Source organism: Vulpes vulpes, chromosome 7 (genome assembly GCF_048418805.1).
Source record: "Vulpes vulpes isolate BD-2025 chromosome 7, VulVul3, whole genome shotgun sequence".
NCBI lineage: Eukaryota > Metazoa > Chordata > Mammalia > Carnivora > Canidae > Vulpes > Vulpes vulpes.
This window is the reverse complement of record NC_132786.1, coordinates 94,678,172-94,700,224: the sequence shown is the minus strand read 5'-3', so window position 1 is coordinate 94,700,224 and position 22,053 is coordinate 94,678,172. Positions and strand designations below refer to the sequence as shown.

At 35.2% G+C, this 22,053-nt stretch overlaps 1 protein-coding gene and 1 non-coding gene across 16 annotated transcripts in view; both read left to right on the top strand.

Moving 5' to 3' along the window:
• DGKB (diacylglycerol kinase beta) overlaps positions 1-22,053 on the top strand; it is a 694,527-nt gene that overhangs the window by 9,853 nt on the left and 662,621 nt on the right. The gene's annotated exons all lie outside the window — the stretch shown is intronic.
• On the top strand, positions 1,431-1,572 carry LOC112915904 (small nucleolar RNA SNORA57). The gene has a single exon (XR_003234193.1). It is a non-coding gene; the product is annotated as a small nucleolar RNA SNORA57 (small nucleolar RNA).

The following is a 22,053-nucleotide window of genomic DNA, read 5'->3' as shown; positions in this document are numbered from 1 at the left end:
TTATAACACCGTTCTAGAAGATAGATGAGCAGGAAGTACCTAGTAGGCTGCTAGAGAAGATGAGAGTAAGAGAATAAGAAATTAATTACAGATAATTTAGAATTTGAGTTGGGTCTTGAGGGAAAGTAGAAATTTTTTTTTTGTAAAGACAATAATAACACTTATAAAGATATATTCACAGATCATGATTCTCTTACTCTTATGTGAAAACTAGTACTCTTTTCATTCATCCAAGCATAACTCTTGAGTGAATAGGTGGCTAACATGAATAAAGAAATTGGAGAGCAAACTGGGAAAAAGATATAAATTTGGTGATACGGATAGTAATTGATTTCTTTGAGGTAGATACAAATCCCTGTGAAAACAATGTAGGGTGAGAAAAAGATAACTTTAGGAACAAATCTTGATGAATTTTAACAGTTTTAGAGTATCAGAATAGATACAATATCAAAAGTGAAAATGAGTTGTCACAGAGGAAGAAGACAATAGCAGAAATCTGTGGTCTTCCAAAGACTAGGGAAAACATCCTATAAGAAAGATAAAGTAATCATCACTGCCAGATGTTGCTGAGAGGTTGCGATCAGGAATAAAAAATAACCATTGGATTTGAACACAGGGAGATCATTGGTGATTTCAGCTAAAGATGTGTTGCCATGGTGATTGGGGTGAAACCCAGGTGAAAATGTGTTAAGGAGTGAGTAGGAGCTCAGGAAAAGGAGGCCAGGAGTGACTCATTGAAAAAGTTTGTGTATGAAGGTTTGAAAAAAAAAAAAAAAAAAAGAGTTGTTTCTGGAGAATAACGGAAGTTTAAAGGAGCTTTTCTAAGATGGCAGTTTTTTTTTTTAAGATTTTATTTATTTATTCATGAGAGATACAGAGAGGAAGAGAGAGCCAGAGACACAGGCAGAGGGAGAAGCAGGCTCCATGCAGGGAACCTGATGTGGGACACTATGCCAGGTCTCCAGGATCAGGCCCTGGAGATGGCGCTAAACTGCTGAGCCACCCGGGCTGCCCAGATGGCAGTTTTTGAGCACGTTTAGATATCTATGAGAAGTCTAAGTGATTAAAAAGTGTGCTCTCCTTGGGTTGCCTGAGTGGCTCAATCAGTTAAGTGTAGGCTCTTGATTTTGGTTCATGTCATGATCTCAGGGTCATGAGATCTAGCCTATGTGGGGTTTGGGGCTCTGTGCTGGGCATGGAGCCTGCTAAAATGCTCTCTTTACTTTTTCCTCTGCCCCTTCCCTGGTCTCACACTCCTCAAAAAAGAGAAAGAAAGAAAGAAAGAAAGAAAGAAAGAAAGAAAGAAAGAAAGAAAGAAAAGAAAGAAAAAGAAAGAAAGAAAGAAAGAAAGAAAGAAAGAAAGAAAGAAAGAAAGAAAAAGAAAGAAAGAAAGAAGAAAGAAAGAAAGAAAAAGAAAAGTAAAAGTGTACTCTCCTTTTTTTGATTGGGATTGGGTATGTGATCCCTGCCCCCATAATGTATTGAGGTAGGGAGAAAGGACCCCTCTGTACCAAGTCTTTGGTACCTATGGATTTCAGTCCACCAGTTATATCCTCAAGTACCAGAACACAGGTTACAAAAACATAAGATTTAGAAAAGTAAAGAGATTTTTTGAAAGATTTTATTTTATTTTTATAAAGATTTTATTTATTTATTCATGAGAGACAGAGAAAGAGAGAGAGGCAGAGGCACAGGCAGAGGGAGAAGCAGGCTCCATGCAGGGAGCCTGATGTGGATCTCGAACCCCGGGTCCCCAGGATCACGCCCTGGGCTGTAAGGCAGTGCTAAACCGCTGAGCCACCCGGGCTACCCTTAAGATTTTACTTATTCATGAGCAACACAGAGACGTAGGCAGAGGGAGAAGCAGGCTTCCCTCGGGAAGCCCAATGTGGGATGCAATCCCGGGACTCCAGGATCACACCCTGAGCCGAAGGCAGACGCTCAACGACTAAGCCACCCAGGTGTTCCAGTAAAGGGACGTTTGATGGAAACCTAAAAATGTGAACTTGAATAGGTTCCAAGACATGGAGTTTGAGTTGACTTTGACCAGCGATAATAAACCTATAGAGAAAGAGGAGAGAAGGGAGAGAAGGGAGAAATCTGAATAGGTAGATAGGCTTTGTAGTGCTAAACTGAGGATAATTTTGGAATTTAAATTCTCTTGGCAGAATTTTAACAAAGTGGAGAAAGTTTGAAGTTTTTGGACAAGGTTGGAGAAATTATTGACCAGAGTCATCTGCTAGGATCTGGGTAATATTGGGGGAAAGGGTGTTTGAGTAGATGGTCCTGACTTTACAAAGATAACAGTTAACATCAGTATGTGATTCCTTTTAGCTGGGGATGTGGCATTAGAAAATATAGAGCTCATCCAAGATGTATTGTTTTATTTCATTTTGCCTCTTATTTTTATTTTTATTGTTATTTTTAAATGATTTCTGTTGCTTGCTTTTTAAAAATATTTTATTTATTTATTCATGAGAGACACATAGAGAGAAGCAGAAACATAAGCAGAAGGAGAGGCAGACCCCAGGATCATGACCTGAGCCAAAGGCAGACTCTCAAACGCTGAGCAACCCAGGTGCCCTCATTTTGCCTTTTATATTGTTATCACCTACCCTCTCATTATCATCTGTCATCTTCTTTATCACTTCTTCAGATTTAGAAATTCGGGTGTTGATTTTCCTTTGTCTTATCTCCTGTTATCATTATGATTAATTAAAGTAGATGGGTTGGCAAGTCAGTTAGTAGCCTACAGAAATTCTTAACTACCTTACCTTCATTGGCATTCTGTTCCATTCCACACTAACCATTGGTCAATGACCCTTCTGAATCTTGATATCTGAAAGTTCTCATCTTTAAAATCATGAATTACAAAACAGTAACCACTTCATTCTCTCCACCTCCCACCACTCTCCAGTGTCAGTGTCTTGACACACCTTGTTTTCTTCGTGACTCTCTATTCATTTTACCATCTTCTTGCTATCCAGGCAAGACCTAGTGAACAACTTAAATAATTCTTTTGCCCAATTCTTCATTTCTTTGTACTGTTCCTTCCATTTCACACCTGGAAAAATCCTTACCCTTTCTTAATTGAGCAGTTTGGCTTTCCCTTTCACTTTTTCAATGCTATTGAAAGTCCCAAAACTGAGAAAACTGATGTCATAATAAATTTGTGATCTCCCATCTCAGTGTGACCCTGGTAATACTTCTTAGTGCCTATGTTTTATTTACCTTTCCATTGTCCATAGCTGACTTCTTATAAAGCTCTCCCACACATGTACTTGGTGTTTCCTTAAGAAAAGAAAAGGTTTCATTTCCCTCTTCCTCTTTGTACCATTTACTTTTATTTTTGGTATGGACATTTAAACATTTAAATTAAATTTAGATTTTAATTAAAAATTATTAATATCCACAATTACATCTACCCTTTTCCCCACTGCCCCCCCTTCCCATACACTAGCTTTTAGACAAAGTTTCATAACATGGCCTCTCTTTATCTTTTCAAGAATGTCTATTGCCACTGTATTCTTTTCCCATCCAATATTTCTTTGACATTGAGCTACATAGAATATCCTTTCTGTCAGTGCTCCTTTCTTACTTTACTTACATTCTCATTGTGTCTCTGATTCTTTGTTTTCTCTGTGATTTCAACAGTACCTGGCACAAAACAGGTATCAAAAAACAAACAAACACTGAATGAATAAGTGAACTTTGAAAATGCCTCTTTCTCGATTGAGGGTGATGAATCATCTCATGAAGCATTTCCTTGGGTCAACATTGTTTTTCTCTTTCAGTTTACTCTAAATAGAGGGCTAAATGACCATCTGTGTTCTCTGAAATATACTGTTTTTGCCTCCTCTCTATCCATTTTAGAGTATAGTTTGCACTGATTCCGAACAAGTGCCTATCCTTCAGCATGTTTTCCCCCTGGTATATGGTGGTAATAAATATATTTATTTATATATAGTAGTAATAAATATATTTGCTTATTCTAGAAATAATATTCAATCACGTTATTCAGTTTTGAGAATGAGATTACTCTTAATTTGACAAACTATAGTAATTGGTGCTTTATTTCTACAATATTAGCAGTTTAAGCTAGATTTAGGCATTTGTTTTATTTGTGACACAATCCATGAATTGATATTCTACATTCACTTGTCAACCTGGGCATAAAGAAGTGGAAGGATCAGAGTTGTTTTCAGTATCTGACAATAACAAACATGGAGACTTTGAGGGCTTATCGGAAATAAACAGTAGGCTATGAGGTCACGCATGGAGAGAGAATAGAAAACAATCTAGTCAGTTTTCCCCACTGCTATGTCCTTTTTTTCAGAGTCCCATTTAAGTAGTGATGTACCAATAACAGAAAGAAAATATTTTTCTCAGTCACACGAAATACTTATTATAAGTGTGAATGAGTACTTATAGAAAATTTTTATCATGATTTCTGGGTATAATTCATGAGTGGGTGGTCATTTGCTCAGATCCTTGCTTTCTCATAGCCCTACTCTCCCTGCATTTTCTCCACAGAACCAGATATCAATTAATAAAATAAATGAAGGCATTTTTAGGAGAAAAGCATGACTTATATCAAACCTTAGTTTCAAAGTGGATTCGTTCACACAGTACACTAGTCTACTTTGCAAGTTTATGTTTTTCACTAATGTGTAGCTTTAGAAATTATAGAATTAGTTTGAAATAGCTTTTGGATTTCTAATATTTCTTTTCTATATAGTTTTGCCTAAGTAATATAAATAAGGCTAGCTGTGACCTAAAAATAGTATACTCGGTCATTTTGCTAAGAACACAATATGATATGTGCCCTAATTAATTTTATTTGTGGGATATTAAAAAGTATAACTTCACAAGGAAATGGAAGCAGCATTTTCCAAATGGAAAGAGAGGACTTTCAGACTGGGACCCCCTTGAAGCTTATGGCTAGGTAAATTCTGATAAGCTGATATATTTTTAATGTATATATGTTTGATTTTTTCCTCTTTTTTATTGGTTTTAGCCATTACTGAAACAGGTATTGTATCTATGATATTTATTACAGGCCAAACAGGAAAAATAAATTGAAAAAATAATTTTCAGTTTGTAGAAATGATTTCTTTGATAGGTTTGAGTTGAAGAAATTGGAGATCAAGTTTCCTTTTGCCTTACGTTGTACAGATTCCACTAATTCTTTTTTTTTTTTTTTTTATTCCACTCATTCCACACTTTTTGTTTTTGTAGGTTCAGGGCGAGATTTTATATTCTTATTTTAGGACTCTTTTCTTTCTACTTTCCACTTTTAATTGCCAAGAAACTAAGTATATATAAACAATTCATTGATTCCTGTGAAGACTTGGGTTGTCAGTTAATTAAAATGAACAAAACATTGGTGACCTACTACTACCCAAAGAATGCTCATTCTCTCTAAGCTAATATGCACTGCTGTCTTTCTTTTTCTTTCTTCTTTCTTTCTTTCTTTTTTCTTTCTTTCTTTCTTTCTTTCTTTCTTTCTTTCTTTCTTTCTTTCTTTTCTTTCTTTCTTTCTTCTTTCTTTCTTTCTCTTTCTTTCTTTCTTTCTTTCTTTCTTTCTTTCTTTCCTTTCTTCTTTCTCTTTCTTTCTTTTTCTTTCTTCTTTCTTCTTTCTTTCTTTCTTTCTTTCTTTCTTCTTTCTCTTTCTTTCATTTCTTTTGTTTCTTTCTTTCTCTCTTTTTTTCTTTCTTTCTTTCTAAATTTTATTTATTTATTTGAGAGAAAGAGTGGGTTGGCGGGGAGAGCGACAGAGAGAGAGAGAAGCAGACTCCCTACTGAGCAGGGAGCCCGACATAGGGCTCAATCCCAGGACCCCAGGACCCCAAAATCCTGACCTGAGCTGAAGGCACTTGCTTAACTGACTAAGCCACCCAAGTGCCCCTTCACTTCTGTTTCTTCAACTGAGTGTTGATTTATAAAATGAGCTTCCTCTCCCATCTACTTAGAGGGTGGGGAAGATTTTCCAAATGGGATTCTTGCTAGGCTATAGTCAAGCTTGTTGCACCGGAAGCTGGGTTGCCTTGATGAAGCACAAGAAATAGAACACAAATGTGTGAATACATCTGTGGTGCAGCAAGGCTGTCACTAAAAGGAGGAGGGTTGGTGTGCTGGGGTGGCCCCACACCCAAATGGTTATAAAAGACCGAAATCCCACATCTTGTACTGTGCTGACTGGGAGGATTCCTTCCTCTGCATGGTATTCTGGTTATATTGAACTTTGGCTCTGACCTTGTGTGGAATAAAACAAAGCCTCAGGGAGCATCTACTCACTTGCATTCTTAATCTTGTGTTTATTCTTTGCAAGGATCATTTGCCAATATAATTGTAAATCAAAGTGAAAGCCAAACATAGTTGAGTCATGACCCTAATTCTTGCCATTTCTAGATCCTGAACAAGCTTTTTTGTTCTAACCAGCTTAGCCTCAATGGAGATAAAAATGATTTTACTGGATTAGTTTATAGATTCATCTCTACTTCCTGTGTAGCATCAATACTTCCTGGTTTCTACAACTGGAGGATGTTCCTTTTTGTCCATATCCTACCTACCAGAGTATAAGCTATATAGTCTTATTAAGTGTTTTAAAAATCATTAAGCTTAGAAAAATTCTAACAGGTCAGTAAATATTACAGTTACCAGGTCTTATTTACTTTTCTTCCCAATTTAAGTATTTAAATAAAAGGACTCAAACACTACCTACATGTAGCCAACCTTGAAACTAAACTTCATAGCAATGTTCTGCATTCTAAGCAATGGCCTATCCTTGTAACTTTCAGATGTACGGCTCTTTATTCACTCAGACATAAAAATAAAGAGGATCAGTTCTTTTGGGTTTAAGATACTCCATTCAGAAGTAGACTCTTTAAGGGGATGGCAGGTAAATATTGAAGTCTGAATTGATATAATGGTGCAGAAAATTTCAACACTGACATATGGAACAAAGGTAAGCCAGATGTTAGGAATAGTATCCATGCTATCATGCTTACCTTTGGAGCCTCTCTGCCTCCTACTAATTCCTTAGCCAATTATACTCTGCCATCAATATACACCTGTACTTAAATCGGTCTTAAAATTCATTAATAATTTCCTAATTACCAAGTGCATTTACTTTTTATCAGTTTTTGCTATCTTTAGCCTCTTTTTAGAATTTGCCATATTTAAATACCTTCACTCACTGTTGCAACTCTATTCTTTGTCATTGTTAAGACTGCAGTACTATGTTATTTCTACTTATTCAAGCAGTCAAAAGTTATTTGATGAATTCCATTTGCCAGGCACTTGGAAACAGTGCTAATGAAACACATAATTTCTGTCTCCGGTGACTTTATAGTTTAGTGTAAGTAATTGATATTAATAATTTATTATTTGATTTAATAAATATATTTTGAGCCACATACCTGGTGCCAGGTTCTATTCTAAAAATGCAGTGTAGGGCACCTGGATGGCTCATTGGTTGAGCATCTGCCTTTGGCACAGCGGTGATCCCTGGGTCCTGGGATCGAGTTCCCCATCAGGCTCTTTGCAGAGAGCCTGCTTCTCCTTCTGCCTATGTCTATGCCTCTCTCTCTGTGTCTCTCATGAATAAATAAATAAAATCTTAAAAAAAGAAAGAAAGAAATGCAATGTAAAAAGAGTTCATGGAAAAACTTATATTTTCATGGAGGAGCGAGAAAGCAACAAATATTTAATGTAATTTTATGTATACATGGCATGAAGAAGAGTAAATCGGGACAAAAGGAAAGGAAGTAATAGAGAGTGGGTGCTATTTTAAATAATGTACTATTTTAGATTTATTAAATATGTCCCATTCATCCATGAATATATTACATTTGAAATGCCTTGAAAATATCTGTGAGGTGTTGATGAATAGGCAGTTGGACACATGAGGCTGAAATGCAAAAGAAGTTGTTGCAGACAAAAATGTGAGAGTTGTGCATAGACCTGGGGTCAGGAGAGATCATCATGTAAGGATCAAGAGGAGATAAAGAAGAAGGTCCAATGCTGAGCCTTGGGGAAAACTGACGTTTTGTGGGTTAGAGAAGAGGTGGAAAAGTCTACAAACATAAGCAAGAGGGAACAGCAGGAGAAAGCCAGGAGAATGTACACTTCCCTGGATGCCAAGTAAGTAGTCAATAAGAAATAACTGTTACTTGTTCCTGAGAGGATGAGCAAGATGACCATGGCTTGACCATAGAATTGGGAACATTAGGTCTTTTTTCTTATTTTAAAGATTTTATTTATTTATTTATTCATGAGAGACACAGAGAGAGGCAGGGACAGGCAGAGGGAAAAGCAGGCTCCCTGAGGGGAACTCGATGTGGGACTCCATCCCAGGACCCTGGGATCATGAGCTGAGCTGAAGGCAGACACTTAACCACTGAGCCACCCGGTATCCCGTGTTAGGTCTTTATTGATCTATAAAATTTCAGTTGAAATTTCAGTTGAATGGTGGAGCACAAGTTAGACTGAGGCCGATTAAAGTGAGAATTGTTGGTGTTGAAGTGAATGAAGAAGAAATCAGGTAACGGTACAAATCAACTGGAAATTGCACCTGAACTTAATGGCCCAAATATAACTATTATTTGTCTTTGTCAAGAGGGTTTGAAAAGCCAGATGAAGAAATTATTGTAAACTGAGGTTAGAAGTATGACTTGATATTAATTAGAGAATAAAGCAAAAGTAGAAAGGCTTGAAAAAAGACTATTATTGCAAGGCAGACTTGAGGACTCAAAGAAGTTCATACAGGTTGGAGTAGGTATGTCTAAATGTATATGAATCTAAAGAGGAGTCAGGTAGCACAAGAATGTTTTATTTTTAGCCTTAGAGCATTGTGCATAATGATTAAAGGGAGGTGGGGATATGTGGACCACATTGTCTTTTGATGAGATTGCTCTACCTCTACTGTGTATAGTGTGAGTGGTAGGTCGGCCAGATGGAAGTTGGGTAACCCATTAGCAGGCCATCTTAGTAATAAAGGTGAGTGATAATTTTAGCCTACATTACAGCAATAAAGGTGTAAATGGAGAAAAAGATAACTCTTAGTGATATTTATGAAGTGAAATTGATAATGCTTATGACAGTCTGAATATGCGTATATGAGGAAATGTAATAGAGAACTCAAGCATGACCCCTAAACTTCTGGCATTTTCAGTAGAGAGGCAGTGTCTTGGCATTAACTGGGAGAGAATTCCACTGCTTTGCTGTTATTTTTGTAGGCCTTGGTAGATTTAGTTTATACATATTGAATTAGAAAGACTTGAACCATTTTCATCTGCCAACTAGACTTTTCTATGTATATATCCCACTGACTACTCAAAAATATTATTAAAACTGAGTCTATCGTCATCCCTCTAAAATTTCTCTTGCCCAGAATCCCAGACTCAGTCATCTTGAAATGTCTTCTCTTCCAAGTGCACTCTCAGTTTCTGTATCAGCAGATTCAAATTCCATCTCTTGATCTTTCCTGATTGTTCTCTGTCACATTTGGCCTTCTTTTTACCCATACTAAGCAATTTCAAACTCCTTACTTTCACCTGACTATACTCTTAACCTGCTGTGTGGTCTTTTTTTTTTTTTTTTTTTTTCCTGTGTGGTCTTTTTATTTCCAAGTCATTCCTTGCTTCCTTGCTTGATACTTTGTTTTATCAGTTTCCATATTTAAGATTCTGATTTTTCCATGCCCTTTCTCAAAATAATTCAGTCTCTCCTCTATTACTTCCTTTTTTTTTTTAAAGATTTTATTTATTTATTCATGAGAGACAGAGACAGAGAGAGAGAGACAGAGAGAGAGGCAGAGACACAGGCAGAGGGAGAAGCAGGCTCCATGCAGGGAGCCTGACGTGTGACTCAACCCCGGGTCTCCAGGATCACTCCCTGGGCTGAAGGCGACACGACTAAACGGCTGAACCACCCGGGCTGCCTGATTACTTCTAAATAAGCTGTAGATACACCTTGGACTGGTGTTCACCCAAAACAAAAACAAAAACAAGACCTGTAGATTTTTCTTTACCTGCCATTCTGAGGACTGCAGTGATTAGGGACTGCCTAGTTTAAATCCTGACTTTAATACTTACTAGTTGTGATTTTGGCTGAGTTATTTAATCACAATTTTCTATTTTTTCAAACTGGATTAAAAATAGCAACTCATTTACATGGTTGTTTTAAAGTCTAAATCCATTAAATTCTCTTAGCACAGTCCCTGGCACAAAGCTCGCACTCAATTAATGCAGCTTCTATTATTATTCTGTTAGCCTCCCACTATGTCCTCTCTATGTATGCAGGCACATTTAACCACTTCGTGAGCATGCCATTTATTTCTCTTTGTGCCATTTTATACTCCTTGTATTCTTCTGCCTAGAAGGCTTTCTTCCTTTCTTGGCAGTCTCTCCCCACAACATAATTTCTTCCTGTCTAAATCTGTTCATCTCTTCAAGGATCAGATCTTTTCTCTCCCCAGGAAACATTCTTATTTTCCCCAGCCTGACTTCTCCCCGATCCCAGGTGTGGTTACTCAATATTTTTATGTATGTTGACATCTGTCTTATCAGCTCCTTGTAATATAGTTAGGTATGTAACTTTCTTGCATCTACTAAGGGTGGTCCTTGAGTAGAAGGAGTTTATTTGTGCATTGTCTATAATTTTTGCAGTATTAGTGAACAAAAGATTGCAGTGTTAGTGGGCAATTCCCTCAGTTGCCTGTGGATATTCTATTTTCCTTCCCACACAGACTGGTTTTGGCTCTATTCCTCATCGAGAAACATCAAGTTACCTGTCCCAGATCTTTTCCTTAAGGACAGGAGCTTTCAAGTCAGCAATCTGCTAAACCCATCAGGGCTAATGTGCTTTCAGTGCTCTCAGGAACTTTAAGTGCATTTAACTAAGCCCTTCTGGCAACAATGGCTCTGCTTTTATGTTCCAAGTTGTTAGTTTTGTTTTGCTTTGTTTTTCCCAGTTATACATAATTTGAAGAAAGTAATTTTAGGAGAGGTACCTGAGAACCAGCTTAATACTGTTCCACTCAGAGATCTCCAGTAATTGGTTTCTTTAAAAATTAAAAAAAAAAAAAAGTGACATAAAAAAAGAATATTTAATATCTTTTCTGTTTCCTGACTAATTTCCTGTGGTCTAAGTTCTGCCGAGCCATGGCCTTTGGATTATGAGCTGCCTCTTTTTAGGATGTTCCAAAATCATGAATCAGGATTGATTCTTATTTTATCCATCACTATACTTGGTGGTAACTTACACAGCCTGAGACGAGGGTTTTTTTTTCCCTCTGAAGGTTTCAGGGATGTTTTTGTCAGGTTTTGGAAAATGTGCTCCGGGAGCAATAATAAATTGAGTGCTGCCTCAGAACGTCAGGCTGTCAGGGAACATATTTATCTCCACATTTGGGAAGCAGAGCAAAATAAGTACAGACCTTTTAAAAACCTGCGTGGAAACTTTTTAAGGTAAGGGAGATCAGTCTGACATGGCTTTATATCCACTTTATAATTTATGGGCTACATGGGTGTAAAGAATACTCAAAAATCCACGATCATTTGAAGGTGAACATTTTTTCCTATAGTAATGCAGTACTGAGGAAAACGTGGTAGTTAAGTGGTTCTGTTTCATTCTGTTTCAAGAAGAGATATAATGATATAAGAGAAATAAATAATTTTATTTAAGAAATATTTTCCCAGGTTTGCGTAAAGTAGAAGTCTGCCTATTTTTGTAAATAATATATTATTGGAACATGGATGAAGTACTTTGTTTGCATATTATTTTTGGCTGCTTTTGCACTACAACTAGCAGAGTTGTGTAGTTGAAATACAGACCTTATGGGTCACAAAGCCTAACATAGTTACTCTCTGGTTCTTTTTATTATTATTATTACTATTATTACTATTATTATTATTATTATTATCAGAGAGATAGAGAGGATGACAGCATGCATGCTTGAGCAGTTATAGGGTAGGGGCAGAGAGAAAGAGATCTTAAGCAGGTTCCACTCCCAGTAGGGGAGCTTGACAGGAGGCTCAGTCTCAGGACCTCTGGGATCATGACCTGAGCCGAAGTCAAGAGTCAGATGCTTACTCTCTAATTCTTGAAGAAAAGTTTGTTTCCTGGCCCAGAAGGAAATTTTGTCACAAAGGAAGATTCTACTCTTTTCTCTAATGACATTAATAAGAAGTTTGCTTTCATTGTGAGAGATGACAGGATTGTAATGGGAGCATCTATTTATTAATTGGTGGTCTTACTCTACCGATGTATTTGTTTGTTGGATATAGTTGGATTTAGAATAGGACAAAAAGGAAAAGACTAATATCTGCCTCATCCAACTAAAGTATTTATTAGAGTCTTAATTGGATATCACAGATTTAGGTATTGTTTGCAGAGCTCCTGAGTCTACTTATGTGAGCAAAATATCCATTAAACCTCTAGGTTCAAATACTCTCTTACAAGAGGTTTCCAAAAAGTAACTCTCTAATTTGTTCAGCAGTATGAATAGTGACAGTGGTTAATGTGAACTTTATGGCTTTGAATGTAGACTCCTAGGAAAAACTGTGCAGATTTTATCTTTATCTGTTACTTCTAACTCTATCTCTGTGTGAAATGTGTGTGTGTGCGTATTCATCTATCTTAAATATTTCTTGAAACTGGAGAATCTGAATTTATTATATATTTCATGTAGCTACATATTTGGTGTTCTAGTAATGCATTTGTTTTTCACTAGCACTCATTAATATTCATTTAATCAAATATTAGCAGTGTGCTAGGTGCTAAAGGGGAGCAAAACGCATGTTTCCTAACTTCATCAAAATTTCATATTTGGGGAAGGTAGACATTTCATACAGTACAAACAAATTACATACCTGTATCTTTTTTTTAACCTTTTTTTATCTGAGAATAAAGGCATAAATAAGAAATATAAGGCTCCATGAAATGTTCACAGATTGCACACACATGTAAACAGTTCAGACCAAGGTGCAGAACATGCCCCCCAATCCTGCTGGTGTCCTTTCCTCCTTGGCCCCACTTTCCAAGAAAAACCATGGCCTGACTTCAGAGATTCAAAGCTGAAGTTTCTAAAACATTGAGTTTCTGATATTTATAGATGGGGAAATTTGCCCTTCTTTGAGAGAAATCATTTGTGGTGATCCTGAGCATGTGCACTCCCTCCAGGCAGGGACCTGCTGAAGCAGGACAGCTAGTTGTCCCAAAGGGAGGATGTGGTTTCTGCAGGCCCACTTGGATCACATTGTTTTTTGTTACTGACCTGTCCACTGGTATAAGAGCTTGCAACACTTGCCTTTTTCCATCTCTTGATCCCAATTTCAGTGTCTTTGTATTTTTGTCCACCCTGAGGCTTTTGTACAAGCTAGTGTTATAATACATGTAATTTTTATATATAATTATATAGATATTATATATATTCCTTTTGTTGTACTTATTTCTTTAACACATACAGATTAAAGCACATACAAATTTAACATGTTCCATATACAGAAGATAAAAAGAATTTTTTGTTTTTTAAGATGTATTTACTTATTTTAGAGAGAGAGCACTTGCGACTGCATGTGAGAGGGGGTTGGGGCCGAGGGGAACAGAGAGAAATCTCAAGCAGACTCCCCACTGAGCATGGAGCCAACATGAAGTTCAATCTCATGACCCTGAGGTAATGAGCTGAAATCAAGAGTCAGAGGCTTAACTGACTAAGCTGCCCAAAGTGCCCCAAAACAGTTTATTGCAGGAGACCATGATTTGGATAGAAGAGTCCTAGAAGCTTCCCCTAATAGAATAACAATTTAGCTAAGACAAAAAGTGAGAAGTTAGGCAAAGACAAGAGGAGAGGCAAAAACATATCCCAGGAACATATTTTTATACATTCATAAGTACACTAAGTACTTCACTTTAACAATTTTATCAATTGATTTTCTTTCCTCCATTTTTATACACTCAAAAGTTTGACATTTAACTTTCCTATTTTAAAAATTTCAGCTATCACCTTTTATTGAATTCTCAGATTGCCATCACCCATATTTCATATAGAAACATATAACAGGAATCATATATTATTAAAACCTTAAAACAGGAAATTCAATGCTATCAGTCTAAAACTGCCCCCCGCCACCTTCTTTCTGTTTTTGTGGAAGAATTTTTGGTCCTTGGGTGGAATCTAGGACCTTAGTGTATACTCTGACCATCCAACACCCCCTTCTCAGGCTAGCTTATCAGTTATCCATTTCATTCTTGCTCTTACTGTGCACCCATGATTCCTCTTTCTCCCTCATACTCTCCAATATACTCATATTTAATTTCTGTCCTTTTATCTCCAAAACCCACTACTCTCTATTTTCATCATTCCCATCTGAGACCACCAAAACCTCTTGCCTAGGAAATATCTGCTAAAGTTACAGCTAAATCATGGAATGAATAAATTATGGGAATAAAAGGCACAGTATGAGGATATAGTCAGTGGTATCATGATGGTGGTGTATGGAGACAGATGGGAGCTGACTAGTGATGAACAGAGCAAACTGTATAAACTTGCAGAACACCTATGTTGTACACCTGAAATGAATTTAATGCTGTGTGTCAACTACACTCAAATTAAAAACTGACTTTCATAGAAATATAAATGGACACATTTCAGTGACTTTATTCAACTCATTAATTAGTGAAAGAACTAGTAAAATGTCAGAAATGATTCAAAACAGAATTAGAAGATGTGAGATTTATAGGGCCATTTAGTTAAAGGAATAAATAAATGAATTTTCTAAAAGATACCAAAGTAGTTGTGGCACCTGGCTGGCTGAATTGGTAGAGCATATGACTCTTCATCTCATGAGTTCAAGGCCGACATTGAAGGTAGAGATTGCATTTAAAAATGAAAAAAAAAATACAATAAAATAAAATATATAAAAGTAGTTAAAGTTGGGGCACCTGGGTGGCTCAGTCAGTTAAGCATCTGCCTTTATAAAGCTCAGGTCATGATCTCTGGGTCCTGGGATCACCTTCATTGGGCTCCCGGCTCAGTCAGGAGTCTGCTTCTCCTTCTCCCTCTACCCCTCCTCCTGCTTGTGCTTGATCTCTCTCTCTCTCTTAAATAAATAAAATCTTTAAAAAAATAGTCAAAGTTATACAAGGCAATAAGTAATATTTTGGTTATGGTATAGAAGTCATTGCAGTCATTTCTCTTGAACAAAAAAAATAAAAATTTTCTCAGAGAATGATCATTGGAATGTCACTCAGTTCTAACCTTTATTCTTAGATAGTTACAACATGTTTTTTTTTTTTTAATTTCCTAGTCTTATTTTTTTTTTTAAGATTTTATTTATTTATTCATGACAAGCACACAGAGAGACAGGCAGGGACAGAGGCAGAGGGAGAAGCAGACTCCATGCAGGGAGCCCGATGTGGGACGCGATTCTGCGACGGTAGGATCAGGCCCTGAGCCAAAGGCAGATGCTCAACCACTAAGCCAGCCAGGCGTCTCAGTTGCAACACTTTCTGATCAATAGTAAATAGGAAGTTGAACAGAAGTGTGTAACCCTAGAAAAGCAGAAAAATCTCCAGTCAGGTTATGTCTGGTATACAATACCCAGCCATTAAATTGAAATGACACTAGTAATCCTTTTGCCAAATCCCAAATGCAGACCCATGTTTATGTCTTAATTGTTCTGCACACACTCTTAATTATTAATGTATTCTATAAAAAATAATGTTCTTTTGACAGTGCTATTATGTAGAAATTTAAAACAACTTTATAAAGAAAGTATCTTAATCAAAATCAAACATGAGCAATTTTGGGGGAGAAAATACTTTTTATTTATATAATAGGTAAAGGGTTAGTTCCTTCAGTGTTCAAAGATATACAAAAAATAATTTTAAAGATTTCAGAGTCATAGAAGTAATTCAGCAGGGCAAGAACAATCAATTTATAGAAGTGATTCTAATGGGCAATCCTGTGAAAAGACACCCAATCTCAATTATTGTCACTGAAATAAAATGATGACCACACACCACTACCACCCGTAGTCATATAATTCAACAGTTGCTCATCAGACTGGCAAAATTTAAAAGCATTTAACAGTACCCAGTATTGACAAGGGTATAAGGAAATTACTGTCTAACTATCAAAAATTCTGCAAATGCTGTGGAATATTTGGAAAGCAGGTTGCTATAACTTTTTAAAATACAAATTCCCCAACATTTTTGACCTGACATTATTATTTTTTATTTATTCAATAAAGGTACTATAATATAAAGATATATGGTAGAGATTTTTTTATTGCAGCATTATTCATTATAGCATAAAACTTGAAAAATAAGAGCAAATGACATCAGTAGGGATATGGTTGAGTAAATTATACTTTAATATTGTGTAATACTCTGGCTTTCATAAGGAATGAGTTATTTTCTATGTGTCCATTCCATTTAAAAATAGTTAAATTATAGAATGTGTAGCATATGATCATATCTTTAAAAAATAAAAGCTAATAGCAAAGCAGTATTCCCTGTATATGAAGAGGTTGTATAAGTAGAGAGAAGTTATACACAAAGCTTTACCAATGTGTAGATTAGGTGATGAATTGATATGAGGCTCCTAAAGACATAATTAACTTTGATACTTCACCATTTTGTTAAAAAGAAAATGAATTTTACTATTATACATATATTTTATTCTATTATAATATATATAATTCTGCCCATATTCTCAAAATCTCTCAAGGGGCTTATTATGGAATTAGAATGTAATCCAAACCTCTTACCCCTATCTGTAAGTCTCCTGTGGTTGAGTTCTCATTATTATTCCAATTTGATTGAGCAACTCAAGCACTCCTTAGCTGCATCTAGCAACAAGAGCTGACTTTTAGTTTATTTTACAAAGTTCTGGTTCTTTCTTACCTTAAAGCCTCCCCACTCACCACTATACCTTCTGGCTGGAACCTCCTTTCCCATACTCTGGTTTATTCAGTTTAAATGTCACTTCCCTAAAATTGCCACTTTGATCCTTCAATAAAAATTATGTCCTCCAGTTATTAGCATAAAGATTCTGAGGAATGTAGGTGTTTTTCTAAATAGAAACCAAGTTGAAAAAAAAAAAAAAAAAAGAAACCAAGTTGATGTCTTATGACTCTCAGAATTACTAAATGAAGATTTTGAGTATGCTGTGCAAAATGAGCTAGATAAATATTCAGCAAATGCAATTTTTAAAAAAATAGAATCCTGTTACTAGAGTAAACAAGGATCTTGCATACAATTGTCATTTATTACTTACATGAAAGCTTCTGGATTATTTCATATTAAAAGAATTTCAACTTGTCATACAAGTCTTATGTGGTAAGATTACTTCAACATAGGGTTAATTTACCATGGACAAAATGAACATTCTTCCTTGATTTTTCATCCCAGCTGTAGGAGCTGTTACTATGAAGGTTTTTATTTGATATAAGAAAGGGGTTTCACAAATTTGTTTAGTAACATACCTACTTAGAATCATAAGCATTTTCTTTGGACTTTATAGCCCTAAGTCTTTTCAAATAAAAAAAAAAAAAGATTTTGGCTTCTTGGATTAGAACCTTCTGAAGACATAAATATTTAGATAGACTGCAAGGAGGTTCTGACAAGATAAAGTATGAACTATCCAAATAACTTGGAAGAAGAGCTAAGTGCTTTATATTTAGGGAGCAAGCTCCCATCTGAAGTGATAGAAATGGTCTATCTCTTTCAAGTGATATATCTAAGCACATTCCTTAACTGAATGCAGAGTGAAAGTTTACCATATTAAATTGTTTCAAAATTAGACTTGGCTAGCTAACAGAAACAAATCAGGCATCTAAACAGGATATCCTTTACCTCAGGTCATGAATATTTTGAAATACATTAATATAGATCACTTTTGTTTGTCATTATTTGGTAAGAGTTACATTACCTTGAGCTGCAGTGTGTCTTGATGCACATTACTTCTTTAATAAAACAATATATCAGGAATCTGTATGACATTTTCTTCTGTCTGGTAACATGAGGCTGTAAGCATATCATTTATTATTATCAAATAAAAGAATGGATTTTTGAACACTGAAATATAACAATTTATAGAGCTGTAGCATATATTTGGATGGTAGTGTTTAAATAGATCTTGTTGGCTTTTGATACAAAGTTGAATGGCCTGGGGGCTAGTATTATAGCCCATAAACTAAAACCTATGCAAGATTCATAATGAATTCAATGGGAGGAAAAGAAAGTTAGTTTGTGAGATATTTTAAAAGATCACATGAGATAAACAATAAATATCAATTTCTTTCAATTTTTTTACCCAATAAAATATAGTTCATAAGGACTTTTTATCAACTTGCAAATTATTTAGTAAAATGTGCAGTCATGCAACTACTCTGTCATAATCTTTTAAAGCTTCAGTGAAGGAACATTAATGCAATTGCAAAATAGAAAGATGAAGCAACTGACAAAAGTTTTGCTCTAAATCACCATTTATGAGTGCAGATGAAATAAAGAAACAGGTAGAAGTGTTAATTTCTGAATTGTTATTGGCATGATCTTTTCTGGTTTGCCTGACTTATAGATTAATATGTGTAAGGGTCAGATATAAAGAATTTTTGTTGACAGATTGTATTTGCATATGTGTGTATTTCATGGATAAAATATTACTGGCTTTTTCCCACTCTCATTGGGCATTCCCAAAATCTCTATGTTAGTCAGAATGAAAAATCTATTTTTGCCCTTCTATAAGGCACAAATATGAACTTTTGTTTGAGTATATATTCCTACAGACTAGTCACTACAGAGTCAAAAAGTCCTAAAATGATAATCAATCCTCAAAGTTAGGGGTTTGATTTAATTCTCCTATACATGATTTCCCCCCAAAACAAATCAGCATATTTTCAAAAGCTTTCAAAGCCCTGTTGTTTGGAGAACTTGCACTGTGGAGAATTGTTTTATTATTTCTTGGAAGAAGTTTATAATGTAAAGTTACCTCAGGAAATAAACATTTATTAAGCATCTATCACAAGCTCGGCTTTGCGGATAACATTTCAAAACAAAGGTATATGTAAGTTATAAAGTACTGACATACAAAGCTGTGCCATAAGGGTGGCAGAAATGCAATGCCAGAGTTATTGCCCAAAACAGATTGTTTCAAAAGAATATTTCGGTAGGAATGAGACCAAGAATTTGGCTGAATTTCAGCAGTAATATTATAGAGGGTAAATTACACATATGAATCCTCAGAGACTTCAGTGACCGTATGTGGTACATAGTTATAAAACTTCCCCCAAGTATTCTAGGATTGGTACATGAGAGAAAAAACTTTTAATGAATTTTGGTCCTTTAATTTTTAAGTTTTTCACATGCAAGGATAAAAATATTAATCTCTTTATAATTATCTTCCCAGAATTAAGCACAGTTCTTAGCAAGTAAAAAGCACGGAGATACTGAAATTGCAGACATTGACTAATTTTTATCCCATGAAAACAAAATTTGGTGGTTGTTACTAATGTAAACTAAATAATGTACAGTATATAAAATATTTGGTTTGACATATAGGTTAATTTTTTTATGATGTGATTCACTTGCTTGCGTATATTTACACTGAATGTACTATATTGCAACTTATATAACAACCACAATATAGAACTGATATGGTGACAACTGATACTAAATAAACATTAAAACCTAAGAAATACAAGTAAAATGAGTTAGGAAAGTTTATTGAGTTCTAGCTTTACTCTTCTTAGTAGTCAAGGCAAAGATGAGGACCTGATCGTTATGAGTCTTATTATTTACTCAAATGATGCTTAATAGTGTATTAGGAAAGATATTTTCTTTTGCCCAGTACTGGTCATTTTGAAATAAGATGGTGTGCACATGTGTGTATATGCACACACAAATTTAAAATATTTAGTATGTAAATTGATATATTTTAGGTACATACTGTTAAAATATCTATGTGATTTAATTAAAAAAGTATTATAACTTCTAAAAAGTGAATGGTTAATGTTTTCCTAGATTTTAAGCTACAAGCAGATACAGGAAGCAGAATTCTTCTTACAAAATAAAGGAGTAATATTTGGCATTCAGTGAAGATGTTTGAAAAGAATAGATGGTCCTAGATGGCAAATAGCTTTAGAGGAATGACGTTTATTTTGTTTGTGGCTTTTAGAGACAGCTTCATTTCTCCATAATCCTTCTAATATGATGTTGGTCAACTATTGGTAAATTATGTTATTCTTTGTATGCTGTCCCTGACTTTCAGGGATATTCATCTTAACTCCACTGTATCTACTTAACTTCTTAATGACACGCCAAATTCCTCTCTAGAAAATGGATTTTATTTTTTAATGCGGAAGAGAAATCTGTTTTTTCATTAAGCTTAGCAAGATGAAAAAAAAAAGTTTGGGAAGGGAAGATATTGCAAAGCTATTTTCCCTCCTACTAACTTTGGAGAAACAACTTAAAAATTTACATGCAGGGGACTATGCAATTTAAGACTTGATATTGTATCTAATAATAAATCTTTGTGGGGGGATTGATCTTGAATAATGCTTGGGAGCTCAATGAATTTTGCTGCAGTCGTTGTTTTTTTTGGTAACAGTTTAAAAAAGCAGTATTTCAGTTGACTTTAGTCATTTGTGGTAATGCTCCCTCACTTTTTTGTCATGTATATGTAGTATTTATTATCTATTAATATTTAGTGTGATATATTAATAATATTGTATTTTACTGTACTGTAAAATAGTATAATATTTTTCTCATAACTTCATGATGAGATTTTGTAGATGAAAAAATTGGGATTCTCGTACATTAATATAAGTGAATGAAAACAAAATATTTATATTATTTAACATAATAGATTTAATTTGAAATGTGAAAAATATATTTCCAGTGCTAAGCTATGTCAACTAATTTGCCTTCACAAAAGATGCCTCATAGTAAATGTGTATCTACTGAAATTATCCATGAGTTCAATTGTGATAAAATAAATCCTAATTAAAGGAAAGGGGATGAGACAACCAAAGACTATTATAGAGCAGGAAAACTCAGGTCCTAATTTTCTGAGCATTTTCAAAACAGGTTTCTTGAGTATAGGTTTGTGTGTGTGTTTAAGTGGTACAACAAGATTAACTAGGTACACCTCTTCATCTTCAACTAGAAAAATGATTGAATTTGATTTCTGATACATTGGCTGGACTAGTAAAATTTTATTCAAAGAATACTGTTCCTAAAATGTTTAAAAATTGGGGTTGGTAGAGCATGTGACTTTTAATCTAGGAGTCCTGAGTTCAAGCCCCATATATGGCCTAGAGCTTAGTTAGTAACAAAAAACAAAAAACACCTAGTCTCAAGAGGTAAGTCTTACTAAATCCATTAAAAAATGTTTAAGACTCACTATTGTATATTTTCATTTCAAAATTTCATAGTAACTCAGCATTCCATTTTTTTTTGTATTTTGAGTAATAGAATTTTTGTTCCATATTTTTGTAATAACTATGTGATATTTTATAAATAAGTTATTAATAGAATACATAAATAGTGCTGTTATTGAACGCTACCAATTACATTTTCTTAAAGAAACTGAATAGCTTTTTTTTACTTGAAGTATAGTTGACACAGCATTGCATTGGTTTTAGGTGTATATCATAGTGTTTCATCATCTCTATATGTTATGCTATGCTCACTAGAGTATAGCTATCATCTGCCACCATACAACACTATCATAATACCATTGACCATGTCCCCTATGCTGTACCTTGTATCTCTGTGACTTAGTCATTCCATAACTGAAAGCCTGCATCTCCTCTTCTCCTTCATCCATTTTGCCCATCCCCCTATCTTCTTCTGCTCTGACAACCACCAGTTAGTTTTCTATATTTATGGGTCTGATTCTGTTTTTTTGTTTATTTATTTGTTTTGTTTTTTAGATTCCGTATGTAGGGCAGCCCGAGTGGCTCAGCGGTTTAGTGCCGCCTTCAGCCCAGGGCATGATCCTGGAGACTCAGGATTGAGTCCCATGTCCGGCTCCCTGCATGGAGC